Genomic DNA, 12,325 nt, shown 5'->3' with positions numbered 1-12,325 from the left:
AATTTTCGAATATCAAACTGCACATGATCATAAGCGGGAGAGGAGGTGTTCAGCTGCAAGAAGGTGTGAATGTCCACCCATAATACCTGAAAAATGGGTAAAAAAAAGGTGCGAATGCCCAACCATACATCATCAAAAGCAGGAGTGCATGTGTTCGGCTACAAGAAGGTGTGAACGTCCAACCAAAGTTTGTAAAAAGCAGTTAAGAAAAGGTTCGAATATCCAACCATACATAATCAAAAGCGGGAGCAGAGCTGTTCGACTGCAAGTAGGTGTGAATGTCAGATCATAATTTGCAAAAAGCTGATGAGAAAGGGTGAGAATGCCCGACTATACACCATCAAATGCGGTAGCGGAGTTGTTCGGCTGTGAGTAGGTGTGAATCTCCAACCATAATTGCTGAAAAATGTGTTAGAAAAGGTAAAAATGCCGGTCCATACATAATCAAAATCGGGAGAGGTGGTGTTCAGCTGCAAGAAGGTCTAAATGTCCATCAATAATTGCTAGAAAACATGAAAGAAAATTTTCGAAAATCAAACCACACATGATCATAAGTGGGAGAGGAGGTGTTCAGCTGCAAGAAGGTGTGAATGTCCACCCATAATACCTGAAAAATGGGTAAAAAAAAGGTGCGAATGCCCAACCATACATCATCAAAAGCAGGAGTGCATGTGTTCGGCTACAAGAAGGTGTGAACGTCCAACCAAAGTTTGTAAAAATTAGTTAAGAAAAGGTTCGAATATCCAACCATACATAATCAAAAGCGGGAGCAGAGCTGTTCGACTGCAAGTAGGTGTGAATGTCAGATCATAATTTGCAAAAAGCTGATGAGAAAGGGTGAGAATGCCCGACTATACACCATCAAATGCGGGAGCGGAGTTGTTCGGCTGTGAGTAGGTGTGAATCTCCAACCATAATTCCTGAAAAATGTGTTAGAAAAGGTAAGAATGCCGGTCCATACATCATCAAAAGCGAGAGAGGTTGTGTTCGGCTGCAAGTAGGTGTGAATGTCCAGCCATAATTACTCACAAACGGGTAAGAAAAGGTAGTATTGCCAGACCATATATGATCAAAACAGGGAGCGGAGGTGGTTCAGCTCTAAGAAGGTTTGAATGTCCGACTAAAGTTCAAATATATTAACAAAAGCGGGAGGAGAGGTCTTCGGATGAGAGTGGTTGAAAATTTCCAACCATAATGTATAAAATGCGGTGAAAAAAAGGTGTGATAGAACACTAAAAGGTGGAGCGGAAGTGTTCGGCTGCAAGAAGGTGTGAATGTCCGACTATATTTGGTGAAAAGCAGGTGAAGCAAGGTCTGAATGCCCAACCTTACATCATCAAAAGCGAGATCAGAGGTGTTTGGCTGCAAGAAGGCCATAGTTTGCCAAAAGCGGGTAAGGTGCGAATGTCCGACTAAATATCAACAAAATTTGGGGCGGAGGTCTTCGGATGCAAGTGGGTATGAATGTCCGACTATATTTGGTGAAAAGCAGGTGAAGCAAGGTCTGAATGCCCAACCTTACATCATCAAAAGCGAGATCAGAGGTGTTTGGCTGCAAGAAGGCCATAGTTTGCCAAAAGCGGGTAAGGTGCGAATGACCGACTAAATATCAACAAAAGTGGGGGCGGAGGTCTTCGGATGCAAGTGGGTGTGAATATCCCACCATACAAGTATGGTGGAGAGGAAGCTGTGAATGGCCGACCATAGTAAAAGGCGTGTGAGAGAAGGTGCGAATGTCAAACCATACATAATCAAAACAGGGAGCGGAGGTGTTCTGCTGTAAGAAGGTGTGAATGTCCAACCATAGTTGGTAAAAAGCGGGTAAGAAAAGGTTAAAATACCCGACTGTACACAATCAATAGCGGGAGCGGAGTTGTTCGGCTACTAAAAGGTGTGAAAGTCCGACCATGGTTTGTAAAAAGCGGGTAAGAAAAGGTGCGAATGCCCGACAATGTATGATCAAAAGAGGGAGTGGAGGTTTTCGGCTGCAAGAAGGTCTGAATGTCCAACCATAATTTGTAAAAACCGGGGAAGAAAAGGCTCGAAAGCCCGACTATACACCATCAAAAATGGGAGCGGAGGTGTTCAGCTGCAAGACGGTCTGAATAACCATCAATAATTGCAAGAAAACATGAAAGAAATTTTTCGAATATCAAACCACACATGATCATAAGTGGGAGAGGAGGTGTTCAGCTGTAAGAAGGTGTGAATGTCCGACCATAGATGGTAAAAAGCGGGTAAGAAAAGGTTAAATTACCCGACTGTACACAATCAAAAGAGGGAGCGGAGTTGTTCAGCTAAGAGAAGGTGTGAAAGTCCGACCTTGGTTTGTAAAAAGCGGGTAAGAAAAGGTTCGTATGCCCGAATATACACCATCAAAAGCGGAAGCGGAGGTGTTCGGCTGCAAGATATTGTGAACGTCTGACCAAAGTTTGTAAAAAGCAGTTAAGAAAAGGTTCGAATATCTAACCAAACATAATCAAAAGCGGGAGCAGAGCTGTTCGACTGGAAGTAGGTGTGAATGTCAGATCATAATTTGCAAAAAGCTGATGAGAAAGGGTGAGAATGCCCGACTATACACCATCAAATGCGGTAGCGGAGTTGTTCGGCTGTGAGTAGGTGTGAATCTCCAACCATAATTGCTGAAAAATGTGTTAGAAAAGGTAAAAGTGCCGGTCCATACATCATCAAAATCGGGAGAGGTGGTGTTCAGCTGCAAGAAGGTCTAAATGTCCATCAATAATTGCTAGAAAACATGAAAGAAAATTTTCGAAAATCAAACCACACATGATCATAAGTGGGAGAGGAGGTGTTCAGCTGCAAGAAGGTGTGAATGTCCACCCATAATACCTGAAAAATGGGTAAAAAAAAGGTGCGAATGCCCAACCATACATCATCAAAAGCAGGAGTGCATGTGTTCGGCTACAAGAAGGTGTGAACGTCCAACCAAAGTTTGTAAAAAGCAGTTAAGAAAAGGTTCGAATATCCAACCATACATAATCAAAAGCGGGAGCAGAGCTGTTCGACTGCAAGTAGGTGTGAATGTCAGATCATAATTTGCAAAAAGCTGATGAAAAAGGGTGAGAATGCCCGACTATACACCATCAAATGCGGTAGCGGAGTTGTTCGGCTGTGAGTAGGTGTGAATCTCCAACCATAATTGCTGAAAAATGTGTTAGAAAAGGTAAAAATGCCGGTCCATACATCATCAAAAGCGGGAGAGGTGGTGTTCGGCTGCAAGAAGGTGTGAAAGTCCGACAATGGTTTGTAAAAAGCGGGTAATAAAAGGTTCGAATTCCCGAAATTACATCATCAAAAACGGAAGCGGAGGTGTTCGGATGCAAGAAGGTGTGAACGTCCGACCAAAGTTTGTAAAAAGCAGTGAAAAGCGAGAAAAAGCTTTTCGTGAGTTCTGCATGATTTGGGATTTTGCTTATAAAATGCATTACTTCACTCAAACTATGTTAAAACTGATTTGTCCTTCATATTTACCATGTCTAGAAAGATTTAAACAAAAAAACAACGTTGTACTTTGCAGTAAAAGAAAGAGCAAATCTAAAGTTTCAGGAATCCGAGTATAAGCCTGCTTTCATGAGTTCTGCACGATTTCGGATTTTGCTATAAAATGAATTGCTTGCTCAAACCAAGTTAAAACTGCTTTGTCCTTCCATATTCATCAATGTCTAGATCGACTTCAACAAAGAAAAACATTGGACTCCACTCCTGCTTTTGATGATTTATGGTTGGACATTCGCATCTTTTCCTACCCATTTTTCAGTAATTATGGGTGGATATTCACATCTTCTTGCAGCTGAACACCTCCTCTCCCGCTAATGATCATGTAAGGTTTGATATTCGAAAATTTTCTTTCATGTTTTAAAGCAATTATTAATGGACATTCACACCTACTTGCAGCCGAACACCACCTTTCCCCCTTTTGATGATGTATGGACCGGCATTCTTACCTTTTCTAACACATTTTTCAGCAATTATGGTTGGAGAATCACACCTACTCACAGCCGAACAACTCCGCTACCGCATTTGATGGTGTATAGTCGGGATTTCTCACCCTTTCTCATCAGCTTTTTGCAAATTATTCTCTGACATTCACACCTACTTGCAGTCGAACAGCTCTGCTCCCGCTTTTGATTATGTTTGGTTAGATATTCGAACCTTTTCTTAACTGCTTTTTTACAAACTTTGGTCGGACGTTCACACCTTCTTGCAGCCGAACACCTACGCTTCCAGTTTTGATAGTGTATATTCGGGAATACGAACCTTTTCTTACCCGCTTTTTACAAACCATGGTCGGACTTTCACACCTTCTCTTAGCTGAACAACTCCGCTCCCTCTTTTGATTGTGTACAGTCGGGTATTTTAACCTTTTCTTACCCGCTTTTTACAAACTATGATCGGACATTCACACCGTCTTACAGCGGAACACCTCCGCTCCCTCTTTTGATGGTGTATGTTCGGGCATTCGAACCTTTTCTTACCCGCTTTTTACAAACCAGGGTCGGACTTTCACACCTTTTAGTAGCCGAACAACTCCGCTCCCGCTATTGATTGTGTACAGTCGGGTATTTTAACCTTTTCTTATCCGCTTTTTACCAACTATGGTTGGACATTCACACCTTCTTACAGCAGAACACCTCCGCTCCCTGTTTTGATTATGTATGGTTTGACATTCGCACCTTCTCTCACCCGCCTTTTACTATGGTCGGCCATTCACAGCTTCCTCTCCACCATACTTGTATGGTGGGATATTCACACCAACTTGCATCCGAAGACCTCCGCCCCCACTTTTGTTGATATTTAGTCGGTCATTCGCACCTTACCCGCTTTTGGCAAACTATGGCCTTCTTGCAGCCAAACACCTCTGATCTCGCTTTTGATGATGTAAGGTTGGGCATTCAGACCTTGCTTCACCTGCTTTTCACCAAATATAGTCGGACATTCACACCCACTTGCATCCGAAGACCTCCGCCCCAAATTTTGTTGATATTTAGTCGGACATTCACACCCACTTGCATCCGAAGACCTCCGCCCCAAATTTTGTTGATATTTAGTCGGACATTCGAACCTTACCCGCTTTTGGCAAACTATGGCCTTCTTGCAGCCAAACACCTCTGATCTCGCTTTTGATGATGTAAGGTTGGGCATTCAGACCTTGCTTCACCTGCTTTTCACCAAATATAGTCGGACATTCACACCTTCTTGCAGCCGAACACTTCCGCTCCACCTTTTAGTGTTCTATCACACCTTTTTTTCACCGCATTTTATACATTATGGTTGGAAATTTTCAACCACTCTCATCCGAAGACCTCTCCTCCCGCTTTTGTTAATATATTTGAACTTTAGTCGGACATTCAAACCTTCTTGCAGCTGAACCACCTCCGCTCCCTGTTTTGATCATATATGGTCTGGCAATAGTACCTTTTCTTACCCGTTTGTGAGTAATTATGGCTGGACATTCACACCTACTTGCAGCCGAACACAACCTCTCTCGCTTTTGATGATGTATGGACCGGCATTCTTACCTTTTCTAACACATTTTTCAGCACTTATGGTTGGAGATTCACAACTACTCACAGCCGAACAACTCCGCTCCCGCATTTGATGGTGTATAGTCGGGCATTCTCACCCTTTCTCATCAGCTTTTTGCAAATTATGATCTGACATTCACACCTACTTGCAGTCGAACAGCTCTGCTCCCGCTTTTGATTATGTATGGTTGGATATTCGAACCTTTTCTTAACTGCTTTTTACAAACTTTGGTTGGACGTTCACACCTTCTTGTAGCCGAACACATGCACTCCTGCTTTTGATGATGTATGGTTGGGCATTCGCACCTTTTTTTTACCCATTTTTCAGGTATTATGGGTGGATATTCACACCTTCTTGCAGCTGAACACCTCCTCTCCCACTTATGATCATGTGTGGTTTGATTTTCGAAAATTTTCTTTCATGTTTTCTAGCAATTATTGATGGACATTTAGACCTTCTTGCAGCTGAACACCACCTCTCCCGATTTTGATTATGTATGGACCGGCATTTTTACCTTTTCTAACACATTTTTCAGCAATTATGGTTGGAGATTCACACCTACTCACAGCCGAACAACTCCGCTACCGCATTTGATGGTGTATAGTCGGGCATTCTCACCCTTTCTCATCAGCTTTTTGCAAATTATGATCTGACATTCACACCTACTTGCAGTCGAACAGCTCTGCTCCCGCTTTTGATTATGTATGGTTGGATATTCGAACCTTTTCTTAACTGCTTTTTACAAACTTTGGTTGGACGTTCACACCTTCTTGTAGCCGAACACATGCACTCCTGCTTTTCATGATGTATGGTTGGGCATTCGCACCTTTTTTTTACCCATTTTTCAGGTATTATGGGTGGACATTCACACCTACTTGCAGTCGAACAGCTCTGCTCCCACTTTTGATTATGTTTGGTTGGATATTCGAACTTTTTCTTAACTGCTTTTTACAAACTTTGGTCGGACGTTCACACCTTCTTGCAGCCGAACACCTCCGCTTCCGCTTTTGATGGTATATATTCGGGCATTCGAACCTTGTCTTACCCGCTTTTTACCAACTATGGTCGGACATTCGCACCATCTTACAGCGGAACACCTCCGCTCCCTCTTTTGATGGTGTATGTTCTGGCATTCGCACCTTTTCTTACCCGCTTTTTACAAACTATGGTCGGACATTCAAACCTTCTTGTAGCCAAACATATCCACTCCTGCTTTTGTTGATGTATGGTTGGGCATTCGAACCTACTTGTTGCCCGCTTTTCATTAATTATGGGTGGACATTCACACCTACTTGCAGCCGAACACCTCGGCTTCCACTTTTGATGGTGTATATTTTTGCATTCGAACCTTTTCTTACCCGCTTTTTACAAACCATGATCGGACTTTCACACCTTCTTTTAGCCGAACAACTCCGCTCCCGCTATTGATTGTGTAGAGTCGGGTATTTTAACCTTTTCTTACCCGCTTTTTACCAACTATGGTCGGACATTCACACCTTCTTACAGCGGAACACCTCCGCTCCCTCTTTTGATGGTGTATGTTCTGGCATTCGAACCTTTTCTTACCCACTTTTTACAAACTATGCTGGGACATTCACACCTTCTTGCAGCGAAACACCTCCGCTCCCTCTTTTGATTGTGTATGTTCGGGCATTCGAACCTTTTCTTACCCGCCTTTTACAAACTATGGTCGGACATTCAAACCTTCTTGTGGCCGAACACATCCACTTCTGCTTTTGATGATGTATAGTTGGGCATTCACACCTTTTCTTACCCATTTTTCAGTAATTATTGGTGGACATTCAGACCTTCTTGCAGCTGAACACCTCTGCTCCCGCTTTTGATGGTGTATAGTCGGGCTTTCGAGGCTTTTCTTCAACGGTGTTTACAAATTATGGTTGGAAATTCAGACCTTGCAGCCGAACACCTCCGCTCCCTCTTTTGATCATACATTGTCAGGCATTCGAACCTTGTCTTACCCGCTTTTTACAAACTTTAGTCAAACATTCACACCTTTTTGCAGCCGAACACAGTTTTTTGCAGCCGAATTTGGGCATTCGAACCTTTTCATACCCACTTTTTACCAACTATGGTCGGACATTCACACCGTCTTACAGCGGAACACCTCCGCTCCCTCTTTTGATGGTGTATGTTCGGGCATTCGAACCTTTTCTTACCCGCTTTTTACAAACTATGCTCGGATATACAAACCTTCTTGTAGCCGAACACATCCACTCCTGCTTTTGATGATGTATGGTTGGGCATTCAAACCTACTTGTTGCCCGCTTTTCATTAATTATGGGTGGACATTCACACCTTGTCGCAGCCAAACACCTCCGCTCCCTGTTTTGATCAAGTATGGTTGGACATTCGCACCTTTTCTCACCCGCTTTTTGCAAACTATGGTCGGCCATTCACAGCTTCCTCTCCACCATACTTCTATGGTGGGATATTCACACCCACTTGCATCCGAAGACCTCCGCCCCCACTTTTGTTGATATTTAGTCGGTCATTCGCACCTTACCCAGTTTTGGCAAACTATGGCCTTCTTGCAGCCAAAAACCTCTGATCTCGCATTTGATGATGTAAGGTTGGATATTCAGACCTTGCTTCACCTGCTTTTCACCAAATATAGTCGGACATTCACACCTTCTTGCAGCCGAACACTTCCACTCCACCTTTTAGTTTTCTATGGGGCATTCACACCTTTTTTTGCATCGCATTTTATAAAAACACCACAGGAACACCGTATTGAGGCTTTGTTCTGACCGCTCATTCGGTGTCGCGTTTCTTTCAAGCAATTCTCCTGGTTAGCCCGCACTCGGCTCGCTCCCAGAGCCGTGTTAAAGTCTACTTCGCATTCACTCTCTTTTCTCAGCAGACAAAAAGAAAGTTTCATCTTGGGCTCCCTGAAACTTCCATCCTGCACCGCTGTTTGCTTTTTCACAAGAGCAGAGGAGAGCGCACCATTCCCAGCGGCACTGCAGTACCGGGTCGATGCTTGGAGTGAACGGAGCAAGCTCCTTTTTCAACTCCTATTGATACAAATGCATTTAATATGTAGTCCTCGCATAGAGGACACATCAGACATTAAACTGATAAGAACAGATACTACACTTGATCTTAGCCAAAAGGCCGAGAAGCGATAACTGTCCACTGGTTCACGTCCGAGGGCCCTTCCTGGCACAATGCGCACTTGTAGCGGTGTTCTTTTTATGGCCATAGTGTCACTTTGCACCTCCGCCCACCCGCTGCACTGAGCACTCTTCAGCCCTTTTAAATGGTATAACTTTACACTACCGCACGCTCCAGCGAGCACCATTCAAGCAACAACTTTGCACTCCCAGCTTCGAACATCGGCACAGTCGCAACAAGTAAGGCGACTCTACTCAGAGAAGTCACTCTGCACAGTAACAAGATTTCTTTTGCACAGACAGAAAGGGCTTCATCCGCAAAGGTAAAGCCTGCCAAAAATAGAAACAACTCATTAGTGCTGCTCAACATTGTACTTTGCAGTAAAAGAAAGAGCAAATCTAAAGATTCAGGAATCCGAGAATAAGCTTACTTCCATGAGTTCTTCACGATTTCGGATTTTGCTATAAAATGAATTCCTTCACTCAAACTAAATTAAAACTGCTAAACCGCGAATCTGTTACATGCAAGGCAGATGTCAAATTCACCGAAATAGGATCTAAGGGTATTTGGCCAATCGAGCTGTAGCAGCTTTGGTAAAAGAGTATAAGTTGAAGAGTTTGTGAATAAAGGTGTGCGCACACATAGTGAGTTGTAGGAAAATAGGCAGGGAGCAATGCCGGCTGGGGTATAGGTTCTTGTATGTTGTCTGACTGTTTGATTTGAATGTGTTGTGTAAGTGTCCTGTTGAATGTTACATGTTTGGGCTTTGACACGCTTCACTGTGGTTGTTAACTGTGTGGTGTGTCCTGAAATGTTATATGTTTGGGCTGTGTGACATGCTTAATGCTTTTCAGTAGCAACCCACTTATTCATATATAGCAACTGACAACATAAGAAGTCCGGACATACTTTGATAGTAGTTGTAGAAGTATCCTTATTGATAATAGATAAACTAATTCATAGTGATAGAACAGTAGATGAACAGGTGCCTGCACATGTCTCATGAAAATAAAATGGGTGTATGATTGCTGACGGCAGAGCAATACTGCCAAACTTATGAGTTCTTGTGGCAAACTTGATTCAGTGTCTTGACGTGTATACGCTGTTTCGCTGACTTGTCACAAGAAACAAAGTGTGTTTGATAAGATCCGACCATTTTATTACGGGAGGATCAGTATGTATGGATTCTGATGTGACTGATAAACCCATTCGTATCTTAAGCATAATCTAACATAGCCCTGGCACACAATCAAAAAAAAAAAGAGAGAGCGGTTTTGTGTCCCCACAGTCCATAATGTAGAAAAGAGAGAAAAAAGCCTTTCTGATTTGGTGTGTGTGCTCACAGTGCAGAGTGTAGAGAAAAGAGAGAAAAGAAAGCCGTTTTGGTGTCACGGGTGTTTTGACTTACACACACACATTTCTGAATTGAGAAAGGAAATTATTTTAGAGGAAGCACTAGAGTTTAGATCCCACATTTGTTGATAGGTATTCCTTTAATTTTTCTTTTAATCAGTTTTAAAGTGAATACTAACTGAGAAATGAAAAAGGTGAAGAGTTTAGAAGCTTGGTTCAAGGGCAAAACTTGGTTTATGATCAGCTGAGTCTCTAAACAGAACAGCAAAGGGCTTCATCGAACATTTAAAAAAGATTCAGATTGTTAGAATATCCAGAATTTATAGGAATGGTGGTGATTACTCTTATTTTCTAGAATAGAAATAACTGCACCATGTCTGTTTTATGAATTTAAGGGGCTAAAAAGTTTTGTTCTCGTTTTTCTATGATTAACCGAATGTATGTGAGAGTCCAAAGAGACAGAAGGGTTACGGCCGAGCGCTGGACCTTCCAAAAAAGATGAGACAGGCTGGACCCGTGCCATACTAGTTAAGACCTGCCAGTGGATAACAGGTTCTTTAAACTCACACAAACTCACACACGTTCGCACACATACACCCATACACACACACATTCTTGAACTTGCTGCAAGATTAAACCTTTGCATTAACTGACTCCAGCAACTCTGAGTCTCATTGAGAGACTTTTCTCAACAATTGGGTCCTCAAACCAGATCTCAACGTTTTTTCCGCTGTCCAGGGTCGGAGCTGAAACCGTGTACGGGGGAGTCCAGTACTCCTAATGAAAGACCCCCTGCTGAATTGCGGTAATTAGGGGCCAGTGTCCACTGAAAGGGGGAAAAAGGGACGAGATCGTACTTTTGAATCAATGGCCAGAAGCCATTGGCAGTGCAGGCATCAACAATAATGGTGTTATTTCACCCATTAACACTTAAGGTACCTCATGCAGTGGCTGTGATATGGTTACTTAACAAAATATCTTTACCAGACGTCTCTCCTACATAACAGTTCTTCTTTCACAGCCACACCTTGTTGTCGAGAGATGTGCTACACTTAATCCATCCACACTGCTACCTACCCCACAGATGGAAAGCCTCATGATTGCATGTCAGAAATAACCATCAGTGTTTTACCCAGGCCAGACTTAACTGATATACGTTATGAAAATGCAGAAATAACTATATTTATTCAACAGATCAAGGAAAAAAACCCTGATGGCACAAATGCTACAGGATTTGCAGTAGTAACAGAAACTGAAGTTTTCTTAAAACAACCACTACCAAAAAATTACTCTGTTCAAGCAGTCGAATTGGTAGCTTTAACTGAAGCTTGTAAATTAAATAACAAAAAGGTTGTTAACGTTTACACTGACAGTCAGTATGCCTTCTCAACTGTACATGTGTTAACACAGCATTGGAAAAACAGGTATGTTGACATCCACAGCTAAATGTATAAACTACAAATATTTTAGCATTATGAGATGTTATTCAATTGCCATCTACAATAGACTCGTATGAATGACCGGAAGGAAAACCATACTGCCAAAGAATTTGTATAAATATGCTGCAGTATTGAGCCACGGACCATGTCATGTCTCAACAGGAGGGATGGAAGCAATAATGAACAAGGTTTTTACAGCATATGGTTTTACTAATTATTAAAAAAAATTTTTTAGAATAAATAAATGAATAAAGTTTTGTCTAGCAGGTCAAATATGTGCAAAATACATTCCACAGGGCAATCTAAGACCAAAACGAAGATAATTCCCTAAGCCAGTGTATCTTTTTCAACATATTTGTTTGAATGTCATTATTTCATTATTGTGTAGATTTCATTGAACTAAATTAATGTTAAGGGAAACGATTCTGCTCAGTGACAACAGAGGTTTTTACCAAATGGTCAGAAATATTTCCATGTGCATAAGCAGATGCACATTGTGCCAGGAAGGGCCCTCGGACGTGAACCAGTGGACAGTTATCGCTTCTCTGCCTTTTGGCTAAGATCAAGTGTAGTATCTGTTCTTATCAGTTTAATGTCTGATATGTCCTCTATGCGAGGACTACATATTAAATGGATTTTTATCAATAGGAGTTGAAAAAGGAGCTTGCTCCGTTCACTCCAAGCATCGACCCGGTACTGCAGTGCCGCTGGGAACGGTGCGCTCTCCTCTGCTCTTGTGAAAAAGCAAACAGCGGTGCAGGATGGAAGTTTCAGGGAGCCCAAGATGAAACTTTCTTTTAATCTGCTGAGAAAAGAGAGTGAATGCGAAGCAGACTTTAACACGGCTCTGG

The 12,325-nt window shown here is 42.4% G+C and overlaps 2 non-coding genes across 2 annotated transcripts; one reads left to right on the top strand and one right to left on the bottom strand.

Moving 5' to 3' along the window:
- Positions 1-8,503: 8,503 nt before the first annotated feature.
- Positions 8,504-8,694, bottom strand: LOC140275930 (U2 spliceosomal RNA). The gene has a single exon (XR_011908631.1). It is a non-coding gene; the product is annotated as a U2 spliceosomal RNA (small nuclear RNA).
- Positions 8,695-12,010: 3,316 nt separating this feature from the next.
- LOC140276149 (U2 spliceosomal RNA) lies at positions 12,011-12,201 on the top strand. Its single transcript, XR_011908831.1, has one exon. It is a non-coding gene; the product is annotated as a U2 spliceosomal RNA (small nuclear RNA).
- Positions 12,202-12,325: the final 124 nt, after the last annotated feature.

The sequence above is a fragment of the Leuresthes tenuis genome, unplaced genomic scaffold, assembly GCF_036924035.1.
Source record: "Leuresthes tenuis unplaced genomic scaffold, fLeuTen1.0.hap1 SCAF_18, whole genome shotgun sequence".
NCBI lineage: Eukaryota > Metazoa > Chordata > Actinopteri > Atheriniformes > Atherinopsidae > Leuresthes > Leuresthes tenuis.
Note: the sequence above shows the minus strand (reverse complement) of the source record. Positions and strands in the feature narration are given on the sequence as shown.